Here is a 19,709-nt window from a genome sequence, read left to right on the forward strand (position 1 = left end):
AGCTGCTAACATCCTTATGTTAGTGGCTGGGAGAGGTTGCGGGAAAAGCATGTGTGAGCACTGGGCCTGAACTCCCGTGTACCTGAGTTGAATACAGCGATTTCCAACGGCTTTCCTCAACCAGAGTGTAGCTAGGTTCCAAATCCCATGTACGAGCGGGTAGCAGACATCTGCCTCCCATGCATACACACTTCTGACAGTTGAGCTTATGGCCTGTAGCTCCACATCCAGCTTGCTGGTACCCTTGGCTTCTAAAAGGCCTAGGCTCGCTGTTTGACGGAAGTGCTGGGAGAGGTAATTGGAATCTCCCGGCACACAAGACGAGTGCCTCCAAGCTCAATTCACGATTTCCCAGTAATTCTTGTGGTAGACAGGTGCTACATACTAAGTTCCATATGTGAGATGGTAGCTGAACGCCTTGTCCAAAGGCATCTTACTTCTGAGAGTTGAGCCCACCCTCAGTCCCTCACAGTTCCACACTGCCTGCAGAGTGAGTTTCACAAGTCTTCACCAGAGACGATTGCCAGAGGCTTCTTAGTACAAGTTAACAATGCAGACCTGGAGGGTATCTCCAGGTGCAGTAGAGTGGTAATCTTGGAACCTCCTGACTCAGAGTACTGCTACCTTCTCACTGCCATAGGAATACAGCTAGTTGACAGCTGGCTTCAAGACATGCTTCCCTGTGAGAGCTGAGGACAGGGCAGATCCCTCCCGCATGCTGCCTGACTGTAGGAGTAGCTGCTAACATCCTTATGTTAGTGGCTGGGAGAGGTTGCGGGAAAAGCATGTGTGAGCACTGGGCCTGAACTCCCGTGTATCTGAGTTGAATACAACGATTTCCAACGGCTTTCCTCAACCACAGTGTAGCTAGGTTCCAAATCCCATGTACGAGCGGGTAGCAGACATCTGCCTCCCATGCATACACACTTCTGAGAGTTGAGCTTATGGCCTGTACCTCCACAGCCAGCCAGCTGGTACCCTTGGCTTCTAAAAGGCCTAGGCTCGCTGTTTGACGGAAGTGCTGCGAGAGGTAATTGGAATCTCCCGGCACACAAGACGAGTGCCTCCAAGCTCAGTTCAGCGATTTCCTAGTAATTCCTGTGGTAGACTGGTGCTACATACTAAGTTCCATACGTGAGAGGGTAGCTGAACGCCTTGTCCAAAACCATCTTACTTCTGAGAGTTGAGCTCAGCCTCAGTCCCTCACAGTTCCACACTGCCTGCAGAGTGAGGTTCGCAGGTCTTCAGCAGAGACGTTTGCCAGAGGCTTCTGAGACGCAGGGTAACAATGCAGACCTGGAGGGTATCCCCAGGTGCAGTCGACTGGTAATCTTGGAACTTCCTGACTCAGAATACTGCTACCTTCTCACTGCCATAGGAATGAAGCTAGTTGACAGCTGGCTTCAACACATGCTTCCCTGTGAGAGCTGAGGACAGGGCAGAACCCTCCCGCATGCTGCCTGACTGTAGGAGTAGCTGCTAACATCCTTATGTTAGTGGCTGGGAGAGGTTGCGGGAAAAGCATGTGTGGGCACTGGGCCTGAACTCCCGTGTATCTGAGTTGAATACAGCGATTTCCAACGGCTTTCCTCAACCAGAGTGTAGCTAGGTTCCAAATCCCATGTACGAGCGGGTAGCAGATATCTGCCTCCCATGCCTACACACTTCTGAGAGTTGAGCTTATGGCCTGTACCTCCACAGCCAGCCTGCTGGTACCCTTGGCTTCTAAAAGGCCTAGGCTCGCTGTTTGACGGAAGTGCTGGGAGAGGTAATTGGAATCTCCCGGCACACAAGACGAGTGCCTCCAAGCTCAATTCACGATTTCCCAGTAATTCTTGTGGTAGACTGGTGCTACATACTAAGTTCCATATGTGAGAAGGTAGCTGAACGCCTTGTCCAAAAGCATCTTACTTCTGAGAGTTGAGCACACCCTCAGTCCCTCACACTTCCACACTGCCTGCAGAGTGAGTTTCACACGTCTTCACCAGAGACGATTGCCAGAGGCTTCTGAGTACAAGTTAACAATGCAGACCTGGAGGGTATCTCCAGGTGCAGTAGAGTGGTAATCTTGGAACCTCCTGACTCAGAGTACTGCTACTTTCTCACTGCCATAGGAATGCAGCTAGTTGACAGCTGGCTTAAAGACATGCTTCCCTGTGAGAGCTGAGGACAGGGTAGAACCCTCCCGCATGCTGCCTGACTGTAGGAGTAGCTGCTAACATCCTTATGTTAGTGGCTGGGAGAGGTGGCGGGAAAAGCATGTGTGAGCACTGGGCCTGAACTCCCGTGTATCTGAGTTGAATACAGCGATTTCCAATGGCCTTCTTCAATCACAGTGTAGCTAGGTTCCAAATCCCATGTCCGAGTGGGTAGCAGACATCTGCCTCCCATGCATACACACTTCTGAGAGTTGAGCTAATGGCCTGTACCTCCACAGCCAGCCTGCTGGTACCCTTGGCTTCTAAAAGGCCTAGGCTCGCTGTTTGACGGAAGTGCTGGGAGAGGTAATTGGAATCACCCGGCACACAAGACTAGTGCCTCCAAGCTCAGTTCAGCGATTTCCTAGTAATTCCTGTGGTAGACTGGTGCTACATACTAAGTTCCATACGTGAGAGTGTAGCTGAATGCCTTGTCCAAAACCATCTTACTTCTGAGAGTTGAGCTCAGCCTCAGTCCCTCACAGTTCCACACTGCCTGCAGAGTGAGTTTCGCAGGTCTTCAGCAGAGACGTTTGCCAGAGGCTTCTGAGACGCAGGGTAACAATGCAGACCTGGAGGGTATCCCCAGGTGCAGTCGACTGGTAATCTTGGAACCTCCTGACTCAGAATACTGCTACCTTCTCACTGCCATAGGAGTGCAGCTAGTTGACAGCTGGCTTCAGGACATGCTTCCCTGTGAGAGCTGAGGACAGGGCAGAACCCTCCCGCATGCTGCCTGACTGTAGGAGTAGCTGCTAACCTCCTTATGTTAGTGGCTGGGAGAGGTTGCGGGAAAAGCATGTGTGAGCACTGGGCCTGAACTCCCGTGTACCTGAGTTGAATACAGCGATTTCCAACGGCTTTCCTCAACCAGAGTGTAGCTAGGATCCAAATCCCATGTACGAGCGGGTAGCAGACATCTGCATCCCATGCATACACACTTCTGAGAGTTGAGCTTATGGCCTGTACCTCCACAGCCAGCCTGCTGGTACCCTTGGCTTCTAAAAGGCCTAGGCTCGCTGTTTGTCGGAAGTGCTGGGAGAGGTAATTGGAATCACCCGGCACACAAGACTAGTGCCTCCAAGCTCAGTTCTGCGATTTCCTAGTAATTCCTGTGGTAGACTGGTGCTACATACTAAGTTCCATACGTGAGAAGGTAGCTGAACGCCTTGTCCAAATCCATCTTACTTCTGAGAGTTGAGCTCAGCCTCAGTCCCTCACAGTTCCACACTGCCTGCAGAGTGAGTTTCGCAGGTCTTCAGCAGAGACGTTTGCCAGAGGCTTCTGAGACGCAGGGTAACAATGCAGACCTGGAGGGTATCCCCAGGTGCAGTCGACTGGTAATCTTGGAACCTCCTGACTCAGAATACTGCTACCTTCTCACTGCCATAGGAATGCAGCCAGTTGAGAGCTGGCTTCAAGACATGCTTCCCTGTGAGAGCTGAGGACAGGGCAGAACCCTCCCGCATGCTGCCTGACTGTAGGAGTAGCTGCTAACATCCTTATGTTAGTGGCTGGGAGAGGTTGCGGGAAAAGCATGTGTGAGCACTGGGCCTGAACTCCCGTGTATCTGAGTTGAATACAGCGATTTCCAACGGCTTTCCTCAACCAGAGTGTAGCTAGGTTCCAAATCCCATGTACGAGCGGGTAGCAGACATCTGCCTCCCATGCATACACACTTCTGAGAGTTGAGCTTATGGCCTGTACCTCCACAGCCAGCCTGCTGGTGCCCTTGGCTTCTAAAAGGCCTAGGCTCGCTGTTTGACGGAAGTGCTGGGAGAGGTAATTGGAATCTCCCGGCACACAAGACGAGTGCCTCCAAGCTCAATTCACGATTTCCCAGTAATTCTTGTGGTAGACAGGTGCTACATACTAAGTTCCATATGTGAGATGGTAGCTGAACGCCTTGTCCAAAAGCATCTTACTTCTGAGAGTAGAGCCCACCCTCAGTCCCTCACACTTCCACACTGCCTGCAGAGTGAGTTTCACACGTCTTCACCAAAGACGATTGCCAGAGGCTTCTGAGTACAAGTTAACAATGCAGACCTGGAGGGTATCTCCAGGTGCAGTAGAGTGGTAATCTTGGAACCTCCTGACTCAGAGTACTGCTACCTTCTCACTGCCATAGGAATGCAGCTAGTTGACAGCTGGCTTCAAGACATGTTTCCCTGTGAGAGCTGAGGACAGGGCAGAACCCTCCCGCATCCTGCCTGACTGTAGGAGTAGCTGCTAACATCCTTATGTTAGTGGCTGTGAGAGGTTGCGGGAAAAGCATGTGTGAGCACTGGGCCTGAACTCCCGTGTATCTGAGCTGAATACAGCGATTTCCAACGGCTTTCCTCAACCAGAGTGTAGCTAGGTTCCAAATCCCATGTACGAGCGGGTAGCAGACATCTGCCTCCCATGCATACACACTTCTGAGAGTTGAGCTTATGGCCTGTACCTCCACAGCCAGCCTGCTGGTACCCTTGGCTTCTAAAAGGCCTAGGATCGCTGTTTGACGGAAGTGCTGGGAGAGGTAATTGGAATCACCCGGCACACAAGACTAGTGCCTCCAAGCTCAGTTCAGCGATTTCCTAGTAATTCCTGTGGTAGACTGGTGCTACATACTAAGTTCCATACGTGAGAGGGTAGCTGAACACCTTGTCCAAAACCATCTTACTTCTGAGAGTTGAGCTCAGCCTCAGTCCCTCACAGTTCCACACTGCCTGCAGAGTGAGTTTCGAGGGTCTTCAGCAGAGACGTTTGCCAGAGGCTTCTGAGACGCAGGTAACAATGCAGACCTGGAGGGTATCCCCAGGTGCAGTCGACTTGTGATCTTGGAACCTCCTGACTCAGAATACTGCTACCTTCTCACTGCCATAGGAATGCAGCTAGTTGACAGCTAGCTGGCTTCAAGACATGCTTCCCTGAGAGAGCTGAGGACAGGGCAGAACCCTCCCGCATGCTGCCTGACTGTAGGAGTAGCTGCTAACATCCTAATGTTAGTGGCTGGGAGATGTTGTGGGAAAAACATGTGTGAGCACTGGGCCTGAACTCCCGTGTATCTGAGTTGAATACAGCGATTTCCAACGGCTTTCCTCAACCAGAGTGTAGCTAGGTTCCAAATCCCATGTACGAGCGGGTAGCAGACATCTGCCTCCCATGCATACACACTTCTGAGAGTTGAGCTTATGGCCTGTACCTCCACATCCAGCCTGCTGGTACCCTTGGCTTCTAAAAGGCCTAGGCTCGCTGTTTGACGGAAGTGCTGCGAGATGTAATTGGAATCTCCCTGCACACAAGACGAGTGCCTCCAAGCTCAATTCACGATTTCCCAGTAATTCTTGTGGTAGACAGGTGATACATACTAAGTTCCATATGTGAGAAGGTAGCTGAACGCCTTGTCCAAAAGCATCTTACTTCTGAGAGTTGAGCCCACCCTCAGTCCCTCACACTTCCACACTGCCTGCAGAGTGAGTTTCACACTTCACCAGAGACGATTGCCAGAGGCTTCTGAGTCAAGTTAACAATGCAGACCTGGAGGGTATCTCCAGGTGCAGTAGAGTGGTAATCTTGGAACCTCCTAACTCAGAGTACTGCTACCTTCTCACTGCCATAGGAATGCAGCTAGTTGACAGCTGGCTTCAAGACATGCTTCCCTGTGAGAGCTGAGGACAGGGCAGAACCCTCCCGCATCCTGCCTGACTGTAGGAGTAGCTGCTAACATCCTAATGTTAGTGGCTGGGAGAGGTTGCGGGAAAAGCATGTGTGAGCACTGGGCCTGAACTCCCGTGTATCTGAGTTGAATACAGCGATTTCCCATGGCCTTCTTCAATCACAGTGTAGCTAGGTTCCAACTCCCATGTCCGAGTGGGTAGCAGACATCTGCCTCCCATGCATACACACTTCTGAGTGTTGAGCTTATGGCCTGTACCTCCACATCCAGCCTGCTGGTAACCTTGGCTTCTAAAAGGCCTAGGCTCGCTGTTTGACGGAAGTGCTGGGAGAGGTAATTGGAATCACCCGGCACACAAGACTAGTGCCTCCAAGCTCAGTTCAGCGATTTCCTAGTAATTCCTGTGGTAGACTGGTGCTACATACTAAGTTCCATACGTGAGAGGCTAGCTGAACGCCTTGTCCAAAACCACCTTACTTCGGAGAGTTGAGCTCAGCCTCAGTCCCTCACAGTTCGACACTGCCTGCAGAGTGAGTTTCGCAGGTCTTCAGCAGAGACTTTTGCCAGAGGCTTCTGAGACGCAGGGTAACAATGCAGACCTGGAGGGTATCCCCAGGTGCAGTCGACTGGTAATCTTGGAACCTCCTGACTCAGAATACTGCTACCTTCTCACTGCCATAGGAATGCAGCTAGTTGACAGCTGGCTTCAAGACATGCTTCCCTGTGAGAGCTGAGGACAGGGCAGAACCCTCCCGCATGCTGACTGACTCTAGGAGTAGCTGCTAACATCCTTATGTTAGTGGCTGTGAGAGGTTGCGGGAAAAGCATGTGTGAGCACTGGGCCTGAACTCCCGTGTATCTGAGTTGAATACAGCGATTTCCAACGGCTTTCCTCAACCAGAGTGTAGCTAGGTTCCAAATCCCATGTACGAGCGGGTAGCAGACATCTGCCTCCCATGCATACACACTTCTGAGAGTTGAGCTTATGGCCTGTACCTCCACATCCAGCCTGCTGGTACCCTTGGCTTCTAAAAGGCCTAGGCTCGCTGTTTGACGGAAGTGCTGGGAGAGGTAATTGGAATCACCCGGCACACAAGACGAGTGCCTCCAAGCTCAATTCACGATTTCCCAGTAATTCTTGTGGTAGACAGGTGCTACATACTAAGTTCCATATGTGAGAAGGTACCTGACGCCTTGTCCAAAAGCATCTTACTTCTGAGAGTTGAGCACACCCTCAGTCCCTCACACTTCCACACTGCCTGCAGAGTGAGTTTCACACGTCTTCACCAGAGACGATTGCCAGAGGCTTCTGAGTACAAGTTAACAATGCAGTTCTGGAGGGTATCTCCAGGTGCAGTAGAGTGGTAATCTTGGAACCTCCTGACTCAGAGTACTGCTACCTTCTCACTGCCATAGGAATGCAGCTAGTTGACAGCTGGCTTCAAGACATGCTTCCCTGTGAGAGCTGAGGACAGGGCAGAACCCTCCCGCATCCTGCCTGACTGTAGGAGTAGCTGCTAACATCCTAATGTTAGTGGCTGGGAGAGGTTGCGGGAAAAGCATGTGTGAGCACTGGGCCTGAACTCCCGTGTATCTGAGTTGAATACAGCGATTTCCAATGGCCTTCTTCAATCACAGTGTAGCTAGGTTCCAACTCCCATGTCCGAGTGGGTAGCAGACATCTGCCTCCCATGCATACACACTTCTGAGAGTTGAGCTTATGGCCTGTACCTCCACATCCAGCCTGCTGGTACCCTTGGCTTCTAAAAGGCCTAGGCTCGCTGTTTGACGGAAGTGCTGGGAGAGGTAATTGGAATCACCCGGCACACAAGACTAGTGCCTCCAAGCTCAGTTCAGCGATTTCCTAGTAATTCCTGTGGTAGACTGGTGCTACATACTAAGTTCCATACGTGAGAGGGTAGCTGAACGCCTTGTCCAAAACCACCTTACTTCGGAGAGTTGAGCTCAGCTTCAGTCCCTCACAGTTCGACACTGCCTGCAGAGTGAGTTTCGCAGGTCTTCAGCAGAGACTTTTGCCAGAGGCTTCTGAGACGCAGGGTAACAATGCAGACCTGGAGGGTATCCCCAGGTGCAGTCGACTGGTAATCTTGGAACCTCCTGACTCAGAATACTGCTACCTTCTCACTGCCATAGGAATGCAGCTAGTTGACAGCTGGCTTCAAGACATGCTTCCCTGTGAGAGCTGAGGACAGGGCAGAACCCTCCCGCATGCTGACTGACTGTAGGAGTAGCTGCTAACATCCTTATGTTAGTGGCTGTGAGAGGTTGCGGGAAAAGCATGTGTGAGCACTGGGCCTGAACTCCCGTGTATCTGAGTTGAATACAGCGATTTCCAACGGCTTTCCTCAACCAGAGTGTAGCTAGGTTCCAAATCCCATGTACGAGCGGGTAGCAGACATCTGCCTCCCATGCATACACACTTCTGAGAGTTGAGCTTATGGCCTGTACCTCCACATCCAGCCTGCTGGTACCCTTGGCTTCTAAAAGGCCTAGGCTCGCTGTTTGACGGAAGTGCTGGGAGAGGTAATTGGAATCTCCCGGCACACAAGACGAGTGCCTCCAAGCTCAATTCACGATTTCCCAGTAATTCTTGTGGTAGACAGGTGCTACATACTAAGTTCCATATGTGAGAAGGTACCTGACGCCTTGTCCAAAAGCATCTTACTTCTGAGAGTTGAGCACACCCTCAGTCCCTCACACTTCCACACTGCCTGCAGAGTGAGTTTCACACGTCTTCACCAGAGACGATTGCCAGAGGCTTCTGAGTACAAGTTAACAATGCAGACCTGGAGGGTATCTCCAGGTGCAGTAGAGTGGTAATCTTGGAACCTCCTGACTCAGAGTACTGCTACCTTCTCACTGCCATAGGAATGCAGCTAGTTGACAGCTGGCTTCAAGACATGCTTCCCTGTGAGAGCTGAGGACAGGGCAGAACCCTCCCGCATCCTGCCTGACTGTAGGAGTAGCTGCTAACATCCTAATGTTAGTGGCTGGAAGAGGTTGCGGGAAAAGCATGTGTGAGCACTGGGCCTGAACTCCCGTGTATCTGAGTTGAATACAGCGATTTCCAATGGCCTTCTTCAATCACAGTGTAGCTCGGATCCAACTCCCATGTCCGAGTGGGTAGCAGACATCTGCCTCCCATGCATACACACTTCTGAGAGTTGAGCTTATGGCCTGTACCTCCACATCCAGCCTGCTGTTACCCTTGGCTTCTAAAAGGCCTAGGCTCGCTGTTTGACGGAAGTGCTGGGAGAGGTAATTGGAATCACCCGGCACACAAGACTAGTGCCTCCAAGCTCAGTTCAGCGATTTCCTAGTAATTCCTGTGGTAGACTGGTGCTACATACTAAGTTCCATACGTGAGAGGCTAGCTGAACGCCTTGTCCAAAACCATCTTACTTCTGAGAGTTGAGCTCAGCCTCAGTCCCTCACAGTTCCACACTGCCTGCAGAGTGAGTTTCGCAGGTCTTCAGCAGAGACGTTTGCCAGAGGCTTCTGAGACGCAGGGTAACAATGCAGACCTGGAGGGTATCCCCAGGTGCAGTCGACTGGTAATCTTGGAACCTCCTGACTCAGAATACTGCTACCTTCTCACTGCCATAGGAATGCAGCTAGTTGACAGCTGGCTTCAAGACATGCTTCCCTGTGAGAGCTGAGGACAGGGCAGAACCCTCCCGCATGCTGCCTGACTGTAGGAGTAGCTGCTAACATCCTTATGTTAGTGGCTGGGAGAGGTTGCGGGAAAAGCATGTGTGAGCACTGGGCCTGAACTCCCGTGTATCTGAGTTGAATACAGCGATTTCCAACGGCTTTCCTCAACCAGAGTGTAGCTAGGTTCCAAATCCCATGTACGAGCGGGTAGCAGACATCTGCCTCCCATGCATACACACTTCTGAGAGTTGAGCTTATGGCCTGTACCTCCACATCCAGCCTGCTGGTACCCTTGGATTCTAAAAGGCCTAGGCTCGCTGTTTGACGGAAGTGCTGGGAGAGGTAATTGGAATCACCCGGAACACAAGACTAGTGCCTCCAAGCTCAGTTCAGCGATTTCCTAGTAATTCCTGTGGTAGACAGGTGCTACATACTAAGTTCCATACGTGAGAGGGTAGCTGAACGCCTTGTCCAAAACCATCTTACTTCTGAGAGTTGAGCTCAGCCTCAGTCCCTCACAATTCCACACTGCCTGCAGAGTGAGTTTCGCAGGTCTTCAGCAGAGACGTTTGCCAGAGGCTTCTAAGACGCAGGGTAACAATGCAGACCTGGAGGGTATCCCCAGGTGCAGTCGACTTGTGATCTTGGAACCTCCTGACTCAGAATACTGCTACCTTCTCACTGCCATAGGAATGCAGCTAGTTGACAGCTAGCTGGCTTCAAGACATGCTTCCCTGAGAGAGCTGAGGACAGGGCAGAACCCTCCCGCATGCTGCCTGACTGTAGGAGTAGCTGCTAACATCCTAATGTTAGTGGCTGGGAGATGTTGTGGGAAAAACATGTGTGAGCACTGGGCCTGAACTCCCGTGTATCTGAGTTGAATACAGCGATTTCCAACGGCTTTCCTCAACCAGAGTGTAGCTAGGTTCCAAATCCCATGTACGAGCGGGTAGCAGACATCTGCCTCCCATGCATACACACTTCTGAGAGTTGAGCTTATGGCCTGTACCTCCACATCCAGCCTGCTGGTACCCTTGGCTTCTAAAAGGCCTAGGCTCGCTGTTTGACGGAAGTGCTGCGAGAGGTAATTGGAATCTCCCTGCACACAAGACGAGTGCCTCCAAGCTCAATTCACGATTTCCCAGTAATTCTTGTGGTAGACAGGTGATACATACTAAGTTCCATATGTGAGAAGGTAGCTGAACGCCTTGTCCAAAAGCATCTTACTTCTGAGAGTTGAGCCCACCCTCAGTCCCTCACACTTCCACACTGCCTGCAGAGTGAGTTTCACACGTCTTCACCAGAGACGATTGCCAGAGGCTTCTGAGTCAAGTTAACAATGCAGACCTGGAGGGTATCTCCAGGTGCAGTAGAGTGGTAATCTTGGAACCTCCTAACTCAGAGTACTGCTACCTTCTCACTGCCATAGGAATGCAGCTAGTTGACAGCTGGCTTCAAGACATGCTTCCCTGTGAGAGCTGAGGACAGGGCAGAACCCTCCCGCATCCTGCCTGACTGTAGGAGTAGCTGCTAACATCCTAATGTTAGTGGCTGGGAGAGGTTGCGGGAAAAGCATGTGTGAGCACTGGGCCTGAACTCCCGTGTATCTGAGTTGAATACAGCGATTTCCCATGGCCTTCTTCAATCACAGTGTAGCTAGGTTCCAACTCCCATGTCCGAGTGGGTAGCAGACATCTGCCTCCCATGCATACACACTTCTGAGTGTTGAGCTTATGGCCTGTACCTCCACATCCAGCCTGCTGGTAACCTTGGCTTCTAAAAGGCCTAGGCTCGCTGTTTGACGGAAGTGCTGGGAGAGGTAATTGGAATCACCCGGCACACAAGACTAGTGCCTCCAAGCTCAGTTCAGCGATTTCCTAGTAATTCCTGTGGTAGACTGGTGCTACATACTAAGTTCCATACGTGAGAGGCTAGCTGAACGCCTTGTCCAAAACCACCTTACTTCGGAGAGTTGAGCTCAGCCTCAGTCCCTCACAGTTCGACACTGCCTGCAGAGTGAGTTTCGCAGGTCTTCAGCAGAGACTTTTGCCAGAGGCTTCTGAGACGCAGGGTAACAATGCAGACCTGGAGGGTATCCCCAGGTGCAGTCGACTGGTAATCTTGGAACCTCCTGACTCAGAATACTGCTACCTTCTCACTGCCATAGGAATGCAGCTAGTTGACAGCTGGCTTCAAGACATGCTTCCCTGTGAGAGCTGAGGACAGGGCAGAACCCTCCCGCATGGTGACTGACTCTAGGAGTAGCTGCTAACATCCTTATGTTAGTGGCTGTGAGAGGTTGCGGAAAAAGCATGTGTGAGCACTGGGCCTGAACTCCCGTGTATCTGAGTTGAATACAGCGATTTCCAACGGCTTTCCTCAACCAGAGTGTAGCTAGGTTCCAAATCCCATGTACGAGCGGGTAGCAGACATCTGCCTCCCATGCATACACACTTCTGAGAGTTGAGCTTATGGCCTGTACCTCCACATCCAGCCTGCTGGTACCCTTGGCTTCTAAAAGGCCTAGGCTCGCTGTTTGACGGAAGTGCTGGGAGAGGTAATTGGAATCTCCCGGCACACAAGACGAGTGCCTCCAAGCTCAATTCACGATTTCCCAGTAATTCTTGTGGTAGACAGGTGCTACATACTAAGTTCCATATGTGAGAAGGTACCTGACGCCTTGTCCAAAAGCATCTTACTTCTGAGAGTTGAGCACACCCTCAGTCCCTCACACTTCCACACTGCCTGCAGAGTGAGTTTCACACGTCTTCACCAGAGACGATTGCCAGAGGCTTCTGAGTACAAGTTAACAATGCAGACCTGGAGGGTATCTCCAGGTGCAGTAGAGTGGTAATCTTGGAACCTCCTGACTCAGAGTACTGCTACCTTCTCACTGCCATAGGAATGCAGCTAGTTGACAGCTGGCTTCAAGACATGCTTCCCTGTGAGAGCTGAGGACAGGGCAGAACCCTCCCGCATGCTGCCTGACTGTAGGAGTAGCTGCTAACATCCTAATGTTAGTGGCTGGGAGAGGTTGCGGGAAAAGCATGTGTGAGCACTGGGCCTGAACTCCCGTGTATCTGAGTTGAATACAGCGATTTCCAATGGCCTTCTTCAATCACAGTGTAGCTAGGTTCCAACTCCCATGTCCGAGTGGGTAGCAGACATCTGCCTCCCATGCATACACTTCTGAGAGTTGAGCTTATGGCCTGTACCTCCACATCCAGCCTGCTGGTACCCTTGGCTTCTAAAAGGCCTAGGCTCGCTGTTTGACGGAAGTGCTGGGAGAGGTAATTGGAATCACCCGGCACACAAGACTAGTGCCTCCAAGCTCAGTTCAGCGATTTCCTAGTAATTCCTGTGGTAGACTGGTGCTACATACTAAGTTCCATACGTGAGAGGGTAGCTGAACGCCTTGTCCAAAACCACCTTACTTCGGAGAGTTGAGCTCAGCTTCAGTCCCTCACAGTTCGACACTGCCTGCAGAGTGAGTTTCGCAGGTCTTCAGCAGAGACTTTTGCCAGAGGCTTCTGAGACGCAGGGTAACAATGCAGACCTGGAGGGTATCCCCAGGTGCAGTCGACTGGTAATCTTGGAACCTCCTGACTCAGAATACTGCTACCTTCTCACTGCCATAGGAATGCAGCTAGTTGACAGCTGGCTTCAAGACATGCTTCCCTGTGAGAGCTGAGGACAGGGCAGAACCCTCCCGCATGCTGACTGACTGTAGGAGTAGCTGCTAACATCCTTATGTTAGTGGCTGTGAGAGGTTGCGGGAAAAGCATGTGTGAGCACTGGGCCTGAACTCCCGTGTATCTGAGTTGAATACAGCGATTTCCAACGGCTTTCCTCAACCAGAGTGTAGCTAGGTTCCAAATCCCATGTACGAGCGGGTAGCAGACATCTGCCTCCCATGCATACACACTTCTGAGAGTTGAGCTTATGGCCTGTACCTCCACATCCAGCCTGCTGGTACCCTTGGCTTCTAAAAGGCCTAGGCTCGCTGTTTGACGGAAGTGCTGGGAGAGGTAATTGGAATCTCCCGGCACACAAGACGAGTGCCTCCAAGCTCAATTCACGATTTCCCAGTAATTCTTGTGGTAGACAGGTGCTACATACTAAGTTCCATATGTGAGAAGGTACCTGACGCCTTGTCCAAAAGCATCTTACTTCTGAGAGTTGAGCACACCCTCAGTCCCTCACACTTCCACACTGCCTGCAGAGTGAGTTTCACACGTCTTCACCAGAGACGATTGCCAGAGGCTTCTGAGTACAAGTTAACAATGCAGACCTGGAGGGTATCTCCAGGTGCAGTAGAGTGGTAATCTTGGAACCTCCTGACTCAGAGTACTGCTACCTTCTCACTGCCATAGGAATGCAGCTAGTTGACAGCTGGCTTCAAGACATGCTTCCCTGTGAGAGCTGAGGACAGGGCAGAACCCTCCCGCATCCTGCCTGACTGTAGGAGTAGCTGCTAACATCCTAATGTTAGTGGCTGGAAGAGGTTGCGGGAAAAGCATGTGTGAGCACTGGGCCTGAACTCCCGTGTATCTGAGTTGAATACAGCGATTTCCAATGGCCTTCTTCAATCACAGTGTAGCTCGGATCCAACTCCCATGTCCGAGTGGGTAGCAGACATCTGCCTCCCATGCATACACACTTCTGAGAGTTGAGCTTATGGCCTGTACCTCCACATCCAGCCTGCTGTTACCCTTGGCTTCTAAAAGGCCTAGGCTCGCTGTTTGACGGAAGTGCTGGGAGAGGTAATTGGAATCACCCGGCACACAAGACTAGTGCCTCCAAGCTCAGTTCAGCGATTTCCTAGTAATTCCTGTGGTAGACTGGTGCTACATACTAAGTTCCATACGTGAGAGGCTAGCTGAACGCCTTGTCCAAAACCATCTTACTTCTGAGAGTTGAGCTCAGCCTCAGTCCCTCACAGTTCCACACTGCCTGCAGAGTGAGTTTCGCAGGTCTTCAGCAGAGACGTTTGCCAGAGGCTTCTGAGACGCAGGGTAACAATGCAGACCTGGAGGGTATCCCCAGGTGCAGTCGACTGGTAATCTTGGAACCTCCTGACTCAGAATACTGCTACCTTCTCACTGCCATAGGAATGCAGCTAGTTGACAGCTGGCTTCAAGACATGCTTCCCTGTGAGAGCTGAGGACAGGGCAGAACCCTCCCGCATGCTGCCTGACTGTAGGAGTAGCTGCTAACATCCTTATGTTAGTGGCTGGGAGAGGTTGCGGGAAAAGCATGTGTGAGCACTGGGCCTGAACTCCCGTGTATCTGAGTTGAATACAGCGATTTCCAACGGCTTTCCTCAACCAGAGTGTAGCTAGGTTCCAAATCCCATGTACGAGCGGGTAGCAGACATCTGCCTCCCATGCATACACACTTCTGAGAGTTGAGCTTATGGCCTGTACCTCCACATCCAGCCTGCTGGTACCCTTGGATTCTAAAAGGCCTAGGCTCGCTGTTTGACGGAAGTGCTGGGAGAGGTAATTGGAATCACCCGGAACACAAGACTAGTGCCTCCAAGCTCAGTTCAGCGATTTCCTAGTAATTCCTGTGGTAGACAGGTGCTACATACTAAGTTCCATACGTGAGAGGGTAGCTGAACGCCTTGTCCAAAACCATCTTACTTCTGAGAGTTGAGCTCAGCCTCAGTCCCTCACAATTCCACACTGCCTGCAGAGTGAGTTTCGCAGGTCTTCAGCAGAGACGTTTGCCAGAGGCTTCTAAGACGCAGGGTAACAATGCAGACCTGGAGGGTATCCCCAGGTGCAGTCGACTTGTGATCTTGGAACCTCCTGACTCAGAATACTGCTACCTTCTCACTGCCATAGGAATGCAGCTAGTTGACAGCTAGCTGGCTTCAAGACATGCTTCCCTGAGAGAGCTGAGGACAGGGCAGAACCCTCCCGCATGCTGCCTGACTGTAGGAGTAGCTGCTAACATCCTAATGTTAGTGGCTGGGAGATGTTGTGGGAAAAACATGTGTGAGCACTGGGCCTGAACTCCCGTGTATCTGAGTTGAATACAGCGATTTCCAACGGCTTTCCTCAACCAGAGTGTAGCTAGGTTCCAAATCCCATGTACGAGCGGGTAGCAGACATCTGCCTCCCATGCATACACACTTCTGAGAGTTGAGCTTATGGCCTGTACCTCCACATCCAGCCTGCTGGTACCCTTGGCTTCTAAAAGGCCTAGGCTCGCTGTTTGACGGAAGTGCTGCGAGAGGTAATTGGAATCTCCCTGCACACAAGACGAGTGCCTCCAAGCTCAATTCACGATTTCCCAGTAATTCTTGTGGTAGACAGGTGATACATACTAAGTTCCATATGTGAGAAGGTAGCTGAACGCCTTGTCCAAAAGCATCTTACTTCTGAGAGTTGAGCCCACCCTCAGTCCCTCACACTTCCACACTGCCTGCAGAGTGAGTTTCACACGTCTTCACCAGAGACGATTGCCAGAGGCTTCTGAGTCAAGTTAACAATGCAGACCTGGAGGGTATCTCCAGGTGCAGTAGAGTGGTAATCTTGGAACCTCCTAACTCAGAGTACTGCTACCTTCTCACTGCCATAGGAATGCAGCTAGTTGACAGCTGGCTTCAAGACATGCTTCCCTGTGAGAGCTGAGGACAGGGCAGAACCCTCCCGCATCCTGCCTGACTGTAGGAGTAGCTGCTAACATCCTAATGTTAGTGGCTGGGAGAGGTTGCGGGAAAAGCATGTGTGAGCACTGGGCCTGAACTCCCGTGTATCTGAGTTGAATACAGCGATTTCCCATGGCCTTCTTCAATCACAGTGTAGCTAGGTTCCAACTCCCATGTCCGAGTGGGTAGCAGACATCTGCCTCCCATGCATACACACTTCTGAGTGTTGAGCTTATGGCCTGTACCTCCACATCCAGCCTGCTGGTAACCTTGGCTTCTAAAAGGCCTAGGCTCGCTGTTTGACGGAAGTGCTGGGAGAGGTAATTGGAATCACCCGGCACACAAGACTAGTGCCTCCAAGCTCAGTTCAGCGATTTCCTAGTAATTCCTGTGGTAGACTGGTGCTACATACTAAGTTCCATACGTGAGAGGCTAGCTGAACGCCTTGTCCAAAACCACCTTACTTCGGAGAGTTGAGCTCAGCCTCAGTCCCTCACAGTTCGACACTGCCTGCAGAGTGAGTTTCGCAGGTCTTCAGCAGAGACTTTTGCCAGAGGCTTCTGAGACGCAGGGTAACAATGCAGACCTGGAGGGTATCCCCAGGTGCAGTCGACTGGTAATCTTGGAACCTCCTGACTCAGAATACTGCTACCTTCTCACTGCCATAGGAATGCAGCTAGTTGACAGCTGGCTTCAAGACATGCTTCCCTGTGAGAGCTGAGGACAGGGCAGAACCCTCCCGCATGGTGACTGACTCTAGGAGTAGCTGCTAACATCCTTATGTTAGTGGCTGTGAGAGGTTGCGGAAAAAGCATGTGTGAGCACTGGGCCTGAACTCCCGTGTATCTGAGTTGAATACAGCGATTTCCAACGGCTTTCCTCAACCAGAGTGTAGCTAGGTTCCAAATCCCATGTACGAGCGGGTAGCAGACATCTGCCTCCCATGCATACACACTTCTGAGAGTTGAGCTTATGGCCTGTACCTCCACATCCAGCCTGCTGGTACCCTTGGCTTCTAAAAGGCCTAGGCTCGCTGTTTGACGGAAGTGCTGGGAGAGGTAATTGGAATCTCCCGGCACACAAGACGAGTGCCTCCAAGCTCAATTCACGATTTCCCAGTAATTCTTGTGGTAGACAGGTGCTACATACTAAGTTCCATATGTGAGAAGGTACCTGACGCCTTGTCCAAAAGCATCTTACTTCTGAGAGTTGAGCACACCCTCAGTCCCTCACACTTCCACACTGCCTGCAGAGTGAGTTTCACACGTCTTCACCAGAGACGATTGCCAGAGGCTTCTGAGTACAAGTTAACAATGCAGACCTGGAGGGTATCTCCAGGTGCAGTAGAGTGGTAATCTTGGAACCTCCTGACTCAGAGTACTGCTACCTTCTCACTGCCATAGGAATGCAGCTAGTTGACAGCTGGCTTCAAGACATGCTTCCCTGTGAGAGCTGAGGACAGGGCAGAACCCTCCCGCATGCTGCCTGACTGTAGGAGTAGCTGCTAACATCCTAATGTTAGTGGCTGGGAGAGGTTGCGGGAAAAGCATGTGTGAGCACTGGGCCTGAACTCCCGTGTATCTGAGTTGAATACAGCGATTTCCAATGGCCTTCTTCAATCACAGTGTAGCTAGGTTCCAACTCCCATGTCCGAGTGGGTAGCAGACATCTGCCTCCCATGCATACACTTCTGAGAGTTGAGCTTATGGCCTGTACCTCCACATCCAGCCTGCTGGTACCCTTGGCTTCTAAAAGGCCTAGGCTCGCTGTTTGACGGAAGTGCTGGGAGAGGTAATTGGAATCACCCGGCACACAAGACTAGTGCCTCCAAGCTCAGTTCAGCGATTTCCTAGTAATTCCTGTGGTAGACTGGTGCTACATACTAAGTTCCATACGTGAGAGGGTAGCTGAACGCCTTGTCCAAAACCATCTTACTTCTGAGAGTTGAGCTCAGCCTCAGTCCCTCACAGTTCAACACTGCCTGCAGAGTGAGTTTCGCACGTCTTCAGCAGAGACGTTTGCCAGAGGCTTCTGAGACGCAGGGTAACAATGCAGACCTGGAGGGTATCCCCAGGTGCAGTCGACTGGTAATCTTGGAACCTCCTGACTCAGAATACTGCTACCTTCTCACTGCCATAGGAATGCAGCTAGTTGACAGCTAGCTGGCTTCAAGACATGCCTCCCTGAGAGAGCTGAGGACAGGGCAGAACCCTCCCGCATGCTGCCTGACTGTAGGAGTAGCTGGTAACATCCTAATGTTAGTGGCTGGGAGAGGTTGCGGGAAAAGCATGTGTGAGCACTGGGCCTGAACTCCCGTGTATCTGAGTTGAATACAGCGATTTCCAACGGCTTTCCTCAACCAGAGTGTAGCTAGGTTCCAAATCCCATGTACGAGCGGTAGCAGACATCTGCCTCCCATGCATACACACTTCTGAGAGTTGAGCTTATGGCCTGTACCTCCATATCCAGCCTGCTGGTACCCTTGGCTTCTAAAAGGCCTAGGCTCGCTGTTTGACGGAAGTGCTGGGAGAGGTAATTGGAATCTCCCGGCACACAAGACGAGTGCCTCCAAGCTCAATTCACGATTTCCCAGTAATTCTTGTGGTAGACAGGTGCTACATACTAAGTTCCATATGTGAGATGGTAGCTGAACGCCTTGTCCAAAAGCATCTTACTTCTGAGAGTTGAGCACACCCTCAGTCCCTCACACTTCCACACTGCTGCAGAGTGAGTTTCACACGTCTTCACCAGAGACGATTGCCAGAGGCTTCTGAGTACGTTAACAATGCAGACCTGGAGGGTATCTCCAGGTGCAGTAGAGTGGTAATCTTGGAACCTCCTGACTCAGAGTACTGCTACCTTCTCACTGCGATAGGAATGCAGCTAGTTGACAGCTGGCTTCAAGACATGCTTCCCTGTGAGAGCTGAGGACAGGGCAGAACCCTCCCGCATCCTGCCTGACTGTAGGAGTAGCTGCTAACATCCTTATGTTAGTGGCTGTGAGAGGTTGCGGGAAAAGCATGTGTGAGCACTGGGCCTGATCTCCCGTGTATCTGAGTTGAATACAGCGATTTCCAATGGCCTTCTTCAATCACAGTGTAGCTAGGTCTTAACTCCCATGTCCGAGTGGGTAGCAGACATCTGCCTCCCATGCATACACACTTCTGAGAGTTGAGCTTATAGCCTGTACCTCCACATCCAGCCTGCTGGTACCCTTGGCTTCTAAAAGGCCTAGGCTCGCTGTTTGACGGAAGTGCTGGGAGAGGTAATTGGAATCACCCGGCACACAAGACTAGTGCCTCCAAGCTCAGTTCAGCGATTTCCTAGTAATTCCTGTGGTAGACTGGTGCTACATACTAAGTTCCATACGTGAGAGGGTAGCTGAACGCCTTGTCCAAAACCATCTTACTTCTGAGAGTTGAGCTCAGCCTCAGTCCCTCACAGTTCCACACTGCCTGCAGAGTGAGTTTCGCAGGTCTTCAGCAGAGACGTTTGCCAGAGGCTTCTGAGACGCAGGGTA

Source organism: Canis aureus, chromosome 20, assembly GCF_053574225.1.
Source record: "Canis aureus isolate CA01 chromosome 20, VMU_Caureus_v.1.0, whole genome shotgun sequence".
Lineage (NCBI taxonomy): Eukaryota > Metazoa > Chordata > Mammalia > Carnivora > Canidae > Canis > Canis aureus.